Source organism: Tupaia chinensis, unplaced genomic scaffold (assembly GCF_000334495.1).
Source record: "Tupaia chinensis unplaced genomic scaffold, TupChi_1.0 Scaffold000658_2, whole genome shotgun sequence".
NCBI classification, from domain to species: Eukaryota; Metazoa; Chordata; class Mammalia; order Scandentia; family Tupaiidae; genus Tupaia; species Tupaia belangeri.
Genome location: NW_006160180.1, coordinates 1384011 through 1396497, shown reverse-complemented (window position 1 = coordinate 1396497; position 12487 = coordinate 1384011). Strand labels below are relative to the sequence as shown.

The 12487-nt window shown below is 37.9% G+C and overlaps 2 long non-coding RNA genes across 4 annotated transcripts in view; one reads left to right on the top strand and one right to left on the bottom strand.

Annotated features, from left to right (window-relative positions):
• The window catches only part of LOC102485241 (uncharacterized), a 39169-nt gene extending 37010 nt beyond the window's left edge, over positions 1 to 2159 (bottom strand). For both annotated transcript variants that reach the window (XR_003551280.1, XR_001371235.1), the window contains exons 1-2: positions 2105 to 2159; positions 89 to 228 (exon numbers count right to left, since the gene is read on the bottom strand). This is a non-coding gene — a long non-coding RNA (uncharacterized LOC102485241). The remainder of the gene's footprint in view (positions 1 to 88; positions 229 to 2104) is intronic.
• An 83-nt stretch (positions 2160 to 2242) lies between these two features.
• Positions 2243 to 11729, top strand: LOC102484396 (uncharacterized). 2 transcript variants are annotated; one of them, XR_003551279.1, is made up of 3 exons: positions 2243 to 2335; positions 6967 to 7089; positions 11579 to 11729. It is a non-coding gene; the product is annotated as an uncharacterized LOC102484396 (long non-coding RNA). The 2 variants fall into 2 exon arrangements; XR_336204.1 differs by having other exon boundaries at positions 2243 to 2338.
• Positions 11730 to 12487: the final 758 nt, after the last annotated feature.

Sequence of the window (12487 nt, the reverse complement as noted above, 5' to 3'; positions counted from 1 at the left end):
CACACACACACACGCACACACGAGGCTTGAGTTTCAAGCTGCCGGGTCCAGGACTTGAACCGTGCTTAGCCACATGGGAGTCCAGTACCTTAACCACTAAGCTACTTGCTGATCCCAATATTGTTTTCATCTCATTGTCAAATGTTATTTGTTGTAGCCATCAAAGGATGTGAATACTAGGAGATGCAGATAACTGGGCTTCATTTTGAAGAATGTCTATTACCTTGTCTGAAAGAGAAAAGAATAAATATCAAGTTAAAGAAAAAAGGATACTATGTTCCAAGAAAAGAACTTGCTAAAACTAAGTTCTTAATATTTAAAATTTTGATATTAATTATTAATAATTCCATGGTGCAGCAGTTAAATGCTGTGCAGAGACAGCCAGATCCCACATGACTGGTCACAGTTCAAATCTTGGTAGCAACACATTGGTCACAACTGAACCCACGCCAGAATTATCAGGGAAAGGAGAAATAGAAGAAATAGTATTGCAGTTTGACCCAGTGACACTGGGGTGCTCTCTCTCTCTCTCTCTCTCTCTCTTTCTCTGTCTCTTTTACATAAACACACACTCTCTCTCTCACACACACACAATCTGGCATCAAAAAAATTTAAACAATTAAAAAACAGCAGAAGTCCACCTAAGGTGGTGCATAGGTAGTGCTACTGATTGGGAAGCTCTTAGCTATGTGGGCAGCCTGGGTTTAATTCCCAGAACTACCTGAACACCAGGAATGGTCACAGTGCCAATAACCCTACTGATTGAGAGACTGGGGCAGCAGGATTACAAAACTGGTGAGCCTTTGACAAATACCTATCTATGTATCTCTCCCTTTACCTCCTTTTCTCCCCCATCTCACTCATAAAAGGAAAAAAAAGTCAGAACTTTTAAAATAAATTCATGAAATGTTCAGAATGTCCAAACACTAGAACAAAAGACACATACACAAAAAACTGGAAAATTTAAAAGAAATTATTACTTTGACCAAATATCCAGAAACCTGAATGCTAAGAATTCCTCCTATCTTTTTTTCTTTTTTTTTTTTTTTGGAGAGATTTTCACTGTAGGGCGCGTGCGCTCGCCAGACAGACAGAGAGAGACATAGAGACAGAAAGCGAGAAATCACCCCCCAGGGGGGATGGTCACGCCGCAATCCCCTCTCCTCCATTCTCCCCTCGGGATCTTGGGCACGCACGCACACACGCCTGGCGTGAGTTTTAAGCCACCGGGTCCGGGACACGAACCGCGGTCGACTACGTGGGAGTCCAGCGACATAGCCATTACGCTAACTGCTGGTTCTCAGAATTCCTCCTATCTTTGAATTGCTGTATATTCATGCAACTTCTTGTATCACATGACCGAGTCTGTTTCCACTCATTTTGAATCTGGTCTGGCTCTGGGATCTTCTTTGATCAAAAAAGAATTTAGGAGCAGTAAGATCAAGAATAGAAAGGTGGGGGAGAAAGGTCCACTTCCAAAGTGGCCAGTATTTATATTTCAACACACAATATTCAGTTTCTTGCTTATGCAAGACATTTTGAAGAATCATCTGAAACTATTGTACTTCAGTATGGAATACTGGGAGAATGAAGGGCAAGTATTTATCTGCTAACTTTCCCCTCTCTTTTGTCTTTTAATGCTGAAAGTTCACCTTGTGAAGTAATAACTTTTTTTTAGTGCTAAATTGTATTGATCCCTCTGAATAGTTACTGAGAAATTCAGATCTATCACTACCACTACCTGGTAGAGAGATATTTATGTGAGTCTGATGTAATAAGAACTGAGATGTCTATGGGTTTACTAACATGAAACTTGACTGGTGTAGTCTCTATGCTCTCTTTAGGGTAGGCATAATGGAGGCCAGGTTATAATTTCAAGGAAGTCAGTACAGCTAGTGGTGTTAGAAGATGAAGGGACAATCATGGCAGTCAAGGATCTTTAGTTAGCAAGCATCCCAACGCGGAAGACAAGTGGCATGGGGAAAATATGTTAAGGGAGCACATACATTAGATTTACTGTAATCCAGCCCTTGTTGCCACTCAGATCTGCATCTATTGTCCAATCTTATCTAATTATCATTATATTAAGAAAACAAGATTTTACCACTTCTTTGTCAAGAAAAGATACAGATCCGATCATTTAAGGTGGTATCCAGTTGCAGAATTCTAAAATCTAGTTCCGAGAGTCAGCAAGTCATGCTATGGTAAGTGCTTCTATGTCATAATTGATATTCCTCTTTCAAACAAATCTTGATTCACCACCCGCTCTTGATTTGATTAATATTTCACCTTAGTTAGTGGAGTAGTGAAGTGGCCAGGATCTTCATATACAGAGGTTGTGAGTATAGTTGTTTTGTTCATGTTAGGATGAATTTGCTGCATAACAGTACCAAGAAATGTCACATAAAAATTCATCCATTTCATACATATTCCTTCCTGCACCCATTGTTCAGAACCACCTCCTGCTTGTCTTGGTCATCAAGGTTAACTCTACCAGACAGTCCAGTAATTTCTTGCCTGCTAAGCCCTTGGAGTAAAGAGCCAAATATGGCTAGATGTATTTGAAATTTCTACTTCAGTGAAACTCTTAAAATTTCCTCTGGTGGAAATTACTTCCATTAAATAGGATCTCTGCTTCAGCAGAGTTACTGATTGAGGAAAAGGGTGCACAAATTCCACAAGTTGGTCACTTGGAGCTAGGTGCAGAGGGTTTATCACCCTTCCTCAAAACTGGCTATAGGATTGGTTCACACATCACCTTCAGGGGCACAACACATTTGAACTCACAGCATTTTCCAGAATAATCACACTGATATCATCTATTTCACCAGCTTTTCTGCAATGTATCTTTGTCAGTCATACATCAGAAAGTGGAGTGTAATGCTCCCACTTCCTTAATCTGAACTGATCGTAGTGAATATTTTGACTAAAAAATATTTAAATAATGGCCTTATGAGCCAGGTCACAAGAAGTCTTATCTCCTAAGTGTATCTCTGACAATACTTGCTATCGAAATGCTTCCTTTCAGAAGCTACCTATTAAGGCTAAGCCATAGGGAGAGGCCATATATACTCAAGTTCTGGGTCCGGACTGAGCTCTTGACATGGACTGTCTGTTGTATGAAGAGGGTATCAGCCCCTGCTAGCTGTCTGTAGCCATAGCTATAGCTCAGAGTAACTCCAATAATCTGACTCGGGTCAACAAAACCACCCCCTGAAGATATCCCAGCTGAACCTAGTCAACCAAGAAAAGTGAGAAATAAAAATAATTTATTTAGCCTCTTAGTTTAAGGGTGATTTGTTGGGAAATAATATGTAAACACAAAAGTATTCTGAACACCTCAAAGTATTGACTCCAAGCATACATGTCAATGGGTCGTTCCATTATTCTTTGGGAACAGTTTATTTTGGATAAATGGAAAGCATGATCAGATCAGAAAATCTTGGACCATCAGATGGCATAATGGTTACATCGCTGTAATGCTGTGTAGTCAACCGCAGTTTGAGTCTCAGACCTGATGACTTAAACCTCACACTGGGTGCATGTGCATGCATGCCAAAGATCCCAAGAGAAGAATGAAGGAGAAGGAACTGTGGCATGGCCATGACCCCAGGGAGTCATTTATTGCTTTCTGAATCTCTGTCTCTCTCTGTCACTCCAGCGAGTGCATGCACCCTATAGCAAACAAAAATCCCTCTTAAAAAAAAAAAAAGGAAAAGAAAAAAACAGAAAATCCCATGTTATACCCATTATATTATAATCACCATCATAAGGCAACTTTAATTGAAGGCTATGCTTTAAGAAGTATTATGCAATCAGTCATTCTAAAGGACATCAAATGGTAGCACTAGTAGGAATAGGGAAGGCAAAAACATATCCAGAGTGTTTAGCAATTTCAGTGAAAGGAATCTCTCTGTCCTCTGAAGTGGAAGATGCCTAATGTAAACTACCTGCCTGTAGACATTTTCCATGAGTACTAGAACCATATTTAAGAGCCAGGACTGATTTTTACTACAGTAGTTTGACATTCTGTAGTAGTTAACTTAGACTTTGCAATACGTAATCCATGACTTTTACCAAATACACAGCTTCCAGTCATACCACTAGTGCACTCTGTTTATTGGCTCATTTCACAGGTTTTGGATGACTATGGGAAAAGGCTTACTGACATGTTTGGCATAGATCCACCTGTCCACTTGGTTCATGGCAGCCTGTTTTGTGGTGGAAGGTCATTGGTGACCATTAATAGGAGAAACGAAGATCTTCATAGTTTGTGCCCTTGCTCATAGATTTATCCACATACCTCATCTTTAGATCACTTTATCCCAGTCTTCCACTCTTTTTCTTCCCAGCCCATATCCGCTCTACAGAATTGTGTTTCTCCTTCCACATGCAGTGGAGTGGCTGAGTATTTTGCTTACAGATTCACCCCCTACCAATAATTGAGTTTATTAATGCCTCTTGGGGTCACTGAAATGGGGCTATATAGTGTGCAGTAGCCCATTTACTAATGATGCTAGCACATCATGGTGTTTAATCTGTGAGCCAGACCTAAGTCTTTTCTTCCTCTAGTGATTGGTCATAAGTTACCCTCCCTGAGGAAATAGTTGTGAGTTGAAGGATAAACAATGAATAAACAGAAGTAAGTGACAAGGGAGTCTGGGCCATCTGTTCATTATGCTTTCTAGATCTGCTTCAGCCTACTCTTAAATGTGTCACTTCCAACAAATATTCAATTACTATACCACCTGCCTAAACTTATGACTAGTTTAACTCAAAATAACTTAGTTTATGGTGGAAAGTTCTAGTTATACAGTGTATTGGTGGTTTTCTGTCAATTGTTCAGCTAAAAGTAGGTCCTGACATGGCCTAGTCATGGTGGCACAGAGGTAACACCACAGCATGCAGGGATAGAAGCCACAACTTGCCTGGGTTTAAATAGTGGACCAAACTAAAAACACTGGGCATGGTTACCTGCAATCCTGGCTAGCTGGGAACCTAGCTCAGGAGGGTCATAACAAAGTGAGATGCTGTCCAGTATGCCTGTCTCTTCCTCTGTTTCCCTTTTTTCCTCTCCTTTTCTCTCATAAAGAAAAAATAAAATAAAAACTCTTTTTTCAAATAGAGGGAAATTATCTGCCATGGTAACATTGCTCTGCTCTAGGAGTCGATGTGATTATTCCATATCCAGAGATGCAACACAAAATCTTTCTGTACCAAATTCCTGTAGCGTAATTAGGTCTATGAATGAAATGGCTACAACAGAAGAGTCTACATTGAAGACTGAATATTGAAACCTCACTTGAAACTGATAACATTCAGAATCTACTGATCAATGTAGTATAGCTATAGTCCTAAATGGTGTGTATGTGTCAAACATAGTCCAAAAAGACTTAGCAAGTGCAAAGGTTCCTTCTTAGCAGTATATAGTGCTATGAGCAACAACTTTGTCTTTGACTTAATGTAAATTATCCTGGAATTCCCCAGATCTTGGAACACCTCAAAACTTTACTAATCTAACATGTCCCCAGATTTATTACCTTCTCTTGGCACACTTTCCATGTCATGAGCCTTATGAGTATATAAGACAATGATTGAGGCTGTACATTTAGTCTGTCTTGCAGTTCAATCCTATAATCAGATCTTTGGTCTAATTTTCAGTATAATAGATCTTTTAAACAGAAGGTAAAAGTTTTAAAAACTAACATAGTGGCTCTTTGGCTTTAACAACATATCTTAAGTTGGCAATTAACCTGCATAATGCTTCCAAAGCCATAAAAAGTTATAACACTTTATTAAGTGTTACATTATTATTGATTTTATACTGATCGACTACACTTGCCTTCGACTTGCTCCTCAGGTGAAACCATGACTAACGCTGATGTAATTTAATGTATTATTAACACCCCACTTAGCATAAGAAACATGGCCCTATTATATTCATTGTGAAGCTTACTTTAAAATCCTTTTGTGCAAGTGGACATGGACATTCCAAGGCCTGTCCTATTTCCACCCAAGTTCACTTGAAAATGTGGCTTTAGCTAGAGTTTGCTTGCTAATTCTTTGTTAGTGAATGAAATCCCAGGTACAAAATGGTGAGTGCACCTGTGTGCCCCAAATCACAAGAGAATAGAGAAAGGATTGCAGTGTGGCCATCGCCTCTGGGGGTATGATTTCACACGTTTTCTCTCTGTCTTTCTCTCTTCATCTTTCTCCAGTGAAGGTATGTGCTCTAGAGAAAATTTAAAAAAAAAAAAGAGGAGGAAAGAAAAAAGGTAAAATACAAATATGCTGACACGCTAGGGTGCCACACTAGAGCCATATGGGATGGCCTTGGAAACACATTGGGTGTGCCCACAAGTGTGTCCAGAATCCTGGGTGGCTGGAGGGAAGAATACAGCCTGGCAAGAGACTGTCAAGAATATTTCTCTCTCTCTCTCCTTCTTCCCCTCCTCTCTCTTTCTCCATGTAAACAAACTTTAAAAAAAGAAAAGGAAAATAATGTGCAGGAAGAATGGAAATTAAACTAATACAAGGTTTTGTACTAAACTAGACTTTGCCTCACATAGTATAAATATCTGGGCTTGGATTCTAGAGGTAGTACAGCTCCCACTGCTGTGGAAATGATATAGACTACATAGTCCTTAGGCCTGAAGAAAAAGAAGAGCCAGTAGTGTGTATCTATTTAGTGATACGACAGAAGGACTTGCTTGGTCATGGCTCTCTATTCATTAGGCACCAACAAAGGCAAGTGGAAAAGCGAATCCAAGTGGGTCCATAAATTGGATCTCATATATTTTAAAGTATAAATATAAATTCTGAACCATGCACTAATGCTCTAGTCATACCTGGATTAATGATAGCCATTTGAATAATTTTCTTCAGATATTCTGTGTACTATGAAATAACATAGTTTATATTGAATCTTTTAACACAACTCTAACACACACACATTATTTTCTCCAGTTTAGAGATGCAGTAACTGAAACTAAAGGAGTTGAAGCATTCCATTTATTTGACAATTATTCTTTGTGGTACCACCCTAGATCTATCTGAGTCCAGAGCCCATTCTTTTTCTACTACAGCATGGTAAGTCAATAAAAAGAAATTATTGTTTGCTCATTACTTTATAGTATAAATACTGACTTGTTTCCTTTAAAACTTATAAAATAAGTATGGCATAAATTGTTATTCCTACTTAACTAGTAAGATACCTAAAGGCTCTATGAGGTTAAACATCATACTCAAGTTCATGAGTTTGGAAAAAGGATTAAAGACACATGAGTGACTTCGGGAAGTTGGTGATGGGGCCAGCAGGTGGTGTGGAAGTTAAGGCAGGTAGATCCCACATAGTCGATTACACAGTCTGAATCCCAGATTTGGAGACTTGAAAATCACACCAGGCTGATGTGAGTGCATGCCAAAATCCAAAGGGACTGCAGCATGGCCACCCCCCTGCCTGGGCATGATTTCTCACTTTCCCTCTCCTTCCCTGTCTCTCTCCAGTGAGACATGCATCCTATAGCAAAACTTAAAAAAACAAATTGTGATAAATAGAATTAAAGTAAGAATTCAATATGAGTGAAAAAGTAAATAACTAAAAACATACATAGCTTTTCCATAATACACATTTTCCATAAACTTTTTGAGGGCCCCATTGTACTCCTATCACCAATATGAAAATTCAGTGAGTCACCACAATAACTCCAGGAATGTATAGTTAATGAATGTAAATAAATAAATTTAAATTAAAAAAAAAGCCAAAAAAAATGTGACTCCACTTCATATCATGCCACATTTTACCAAAGTGCATTCTTTATTTCCTCCTATCAATTTGGTATTTTTTTTTCTATTAAGAAGTAAGACCGGGGGGAGGGGGGACCAGCAGTTAGTGTAATGGCTATGTCGCTGGACTCCCACGTAGTTGACCGCGGTTCGTGTCCCGGACCCGGTGGCTTCAAACTTACGCCGGGCGCGTGTACATGCATGCCCAAGATCCCGAGAGGAGAATGGAGGAGAAGGGATTGCGGCATGACCATCCCCCCTGGAGGGTGATTTCTCGCTTTCTGTCTCTCTGTCTCTCTCTGTCTGTCTGGCGAGCGCATGTGCCCTATAGCGAAAACCTCTCCAAAAAAAAAAAAAAAAAGCTAAAAAAAAAGAAGTAAGACCGGGGGTCAAATGATGGTGCAGTGGCAAAAAGCAACACTGTGTGAAGTTGGTCCAAGTGAGAAACATACAGGTTCATGTCCAGAGACTTTCCCAAGTAGAGAAGACATGTGCACACCCATGTCTTAGGCATCCATGACCCAGAGGCAGTGCTGTCTCTCAGTCTCTTTCTTTCTCTTTCTCTCTCTCACTTATGGAAGCAAAAGAATAAACTTTAATGAAATTCTAAAGAACTGCCACAATATAGACTTTATTCAAAAATCATTCCTACTAATGGGTAATCACAGGAAATATAGTAACTCATGCTATTCAGAGGGAAGAAGTCTCTATAAAATCTTTTGCAATGATTAATCAGTTTTTCTCTTCCTGTATCAATAGAAAGTCCTAGATGTAACAGGTGTTCTGTGGTATTAATAAAGGTGCTTTTGGGTTTGTAGTGAATGAAGTATTCAAGAGTGAATATGGGCACCAGAGGAAGACAGACCTGAGAACTAAACATTGTAGTCATTTAATGACGATGAGACCTAAGGGAAGTTAATGAGCCTTTCTGATCTCAGTTTTGTACCATGTGAAATGGAGATATTCAACTTGTATAATGAGTAGTAACATTTACAATGGGCTTAGTAGCTTCCTAATTCCTAATTCTTTAACATCTGGAAGTCCTGTGGTTTCATTTCAATATTTTAAAATCCTACTTTATTGTTTATAGATTTCAGAAAAGGCAGGGTTTTTATTCATCTTACTTTCAGTCCTCATATATCCCTACAAAGTTGGGCACTAATAAGATTAACTCTCAGTTGCTAACTAATTATTTCTGAAAATGCTAAATACCCACATGAATTAAATCCTTGTTTTCATCATGAGTCACTCACTAAAAATGAAGAGCTGTTTAAGGTTGTGTAAAACATTGATTAATTATCTATCAAAAATAAGAGTCCAGGGATATTTAAACACTTTGCATTTCAACAGCAGAGTATTTAACTCAAATCACTAAACTAAGTCATTTTATGATTAGAGGAGGGAGGGGAAAAAAATGAGCTCTTGACTATGGCAAAGAGGTAACAGGACACAGGAGAATGACCCTGTTCCCCTTTTTTGCAACTGCGTGTGACGTGTGTTACTGTGAGGTGAGTGAACAAAATCACATGTGGGGAGAGGCAACAGCTGTCGCCATAAAGTCTTTGGCCTCCTGCTGTCCTCCATCCTAGAGGCAGGCTGTGGTGGTTGACGGCTGCCCACCATGCTATACTTTATTGCTTCATTGACTGGGTTGCAAATGCTGACAACAGTTTACCAGCCTCAGAGAAATTATTTGATTTACTCAAGTTCCTTTGCTACCATTTTAGAGTCTTGCATGTCCTTGGTTAAATGGTGCCCTTGTAAAATTGCAAGGCAAAAAATAAACTGTTTTCCCTTTAACCAAATAGATATAGTGCTGTGATGTGAAATTACTGAAAAAAAAAATTGTGATTTGGGGGAAATTACAGTTCCTTGTTTAGTATGTATTGTGCATGCCCTACAGCCTTCCCTAACCAGTAGCTCCCAATTTCATTTAAATTGTAATGATTTCCTTTAAGGACAATTAAGTTGCCTAAGAGCAGTGCATGCATACTAATGTGGCAGAGGCAAGGCTCAGTGTAGAAGAGAGTAATAACTGTTTATTAATATGATAATTAAGTGTTAATGCTTAGCAACCTAATGATATCTGTTAAATAACTTACATTTTAGAGCCAAATCCCGGCAAATGGAATTCTATTAAAAATAACAAAATGCCACAAATATAAAAATAAATGATGCTAATCTGCCATTAAATCACATATATTTTCTGATTTGCATCTCATATGAGAGAAGTCTCCTACTCTGTCTTTTCTATCAAATATGCGAAACCAGTATAATTATCCATGCCCATTTTAGAGAGATTTTCATGCTTGTGGATGTTTATATATATTCAAAAGGAAGGAAAAGTAATGGGAAGTAGAGATAAAGATAAATACTATTTAAAATATCTTTTCAAAGCTATCCTTTTGAAAGCGTGCATATTCTGGATTTTAAAAAAATTCTAAGATAGGAAAATAAAACATTCAAAACCTGTAATTCAAAATGTTGACACTTTCTATTGATTCTCAATCTCTAGCCTCAAATTGTCTTTCATCTTTTCATAAACTGCTCAATAAATATTAAATATGTCTGATTTCCCCAGCATTATCTGAATTTCTAACTTTAAAACTTACTTTTAAGTTTTAAATGTAAATTCTTAATTCTTTATTATCATTACATAGAATTAAAGATTTAATAATAACAATTAAGAATTTATCTAATATATTTATCCAATCTTATATAAGATTGGATATAATCAAATATCCAATCTTATTTTAACAAACAACTATCCAATGTTAAGTGCTAGGAGAACAAATAGAAATTGCTAATGTTATTGTTGAATGCATATTGGAAAATTTGCTCCAAAATTGTGAGGTCACACTTCTGTAGGGTTAATACATGGGCCTTTCACATGTTTGGTGTGTGGTTTCTTTTTGGAAATTTTCAAACTACTTTCCAGGTTGAAATAAAGTAAAATGGTTATCTTATTTGGATAAAATAAGATCAGGGTTGCAGTCTGAACCCAGAATGAAAAGGAGGAAATATCCCAACAAAAGACACTTCCCTAAAATCTTGTTTCTCCTGCACTCTCTCAGACATCTTTCCTTATCACTGTTCTGTGGCCAGGAGTACAAACTAACTAAACAGAGCCCTTGGAAGAAGACCAAGTACCTGGTGAAGTTCTCTCCAGAGGGTGACCTGTTTTAATGCATATAGAGATAAGGAAGTCAAATGCTTGATAGATTAAACAAAAATTAGGGTTTTCTATATTCATTAGATTTAATCACAAAAAAAAAAAAAAAACTCTTTAATGGCTCTTAACAGAGTAATAGGGGCCAGCAGGAGGCATGGTGGTTCAGGCGCTGGATTCCCACATGGTCAATCACAGAGTCCCAGATCAGCATATGTATGTCCCCAAAATCATGTTAGGAGAATAACAGAGAAGGGATTACAGGATGGCTATTCCCCTTTGAGGTATGACTTCTCACTTTCTCTCTCTCTCTCTCTCTCTCTCTCTCTCTCTTTCTCTCTCTCTGTCTGTCTGTCTTCAGTGAGTGTGCCCTATAGCAAAAAATAATAATAATAATGGTAAAGGACAATATTCTGATGGTCTTAGCAGCTAGACCACACTGAAATTGGATAAGTTTAGAATGGATTAAATTAAATCTCAAGGAAATTAAAACAAAACACAAAACTTTAATGCAGCTTGGCCATAAAAAGAGAGAGATGAGCTAGAAGGAGAATACACAATTAAAGACCATTTTAAAGACTGTGGATATGTTTACTTACATATGCTTATGTGTTCAAAGAACAGTTACTGAGAAGAGACTGGTTGAAGATTAGTAAGAAAGGAGTAGATGATGAAATAAGATCTCTGAAGAAGCTGAAGGAGACGAGACTCAGAGCACTTATAACGATACTGGCCTTGAATCACCGAGGACTATCTTCGTCTCTGACTGAAAATCAAGGGGATATGGTGGCTGTATGTGTACTTGTGATAGCAGAAGTCCCATAACGAGTTGTTTCAATTTTCTCAGTAAAATAAAATTTAATAAAATCACTGTTATTTAATCTTTTCTTTACAACAAGTAGTTTTATGGCTGGTGAATTCTCTTCAAAATACTCAGCAGTGGAATTTTCAAAGTACTGATTTTCACAGTATAGTTGTCATTATATTTCTCTAGTCTGCAGACCTCTCAACCTTGAAGGTTGTAGTCAGTCTAGTTAGTCTTTCCTACTTCCAACTTTTGGCGCAAGTTACTGTCTTGGGTCTTTCTCTGGATCTCTAGGGTAGTGAGAAAATCTTTATTTGGCCCCAGGTTTATCTCTTTGGCTTCTGGTCAAAATTACATTGACATTGTCTACCTCCTTGCAAACTTGGCTGATATTCATGATACAACTGGAGGAAGCTGGTGTTTCTCGGCTAACTCTTCTATTCAGACAGGGGATAAGTCCTGTCCCTCCTTTAAGGCAGGCTAGATTTTCTGTTGTTCTGCTCATTCTGCCAGATGGTGGCTATTCATTTCTTATCTTTTATAAAAATATAAAGGAGAAAAATGTAGTTATATTAAAGGTTGTTTTTCCTCAATGTTAGCTTATTTATGTTGAGTTTGGACTTTCCACTAGTATGCAAGACTTTAGAAGTCATTTTCTACTTAATGTATGTTTTCTAAGCAACAAGTTAGGGAACAGGATCCATATCTCTAGAAATAGCAAATAATGG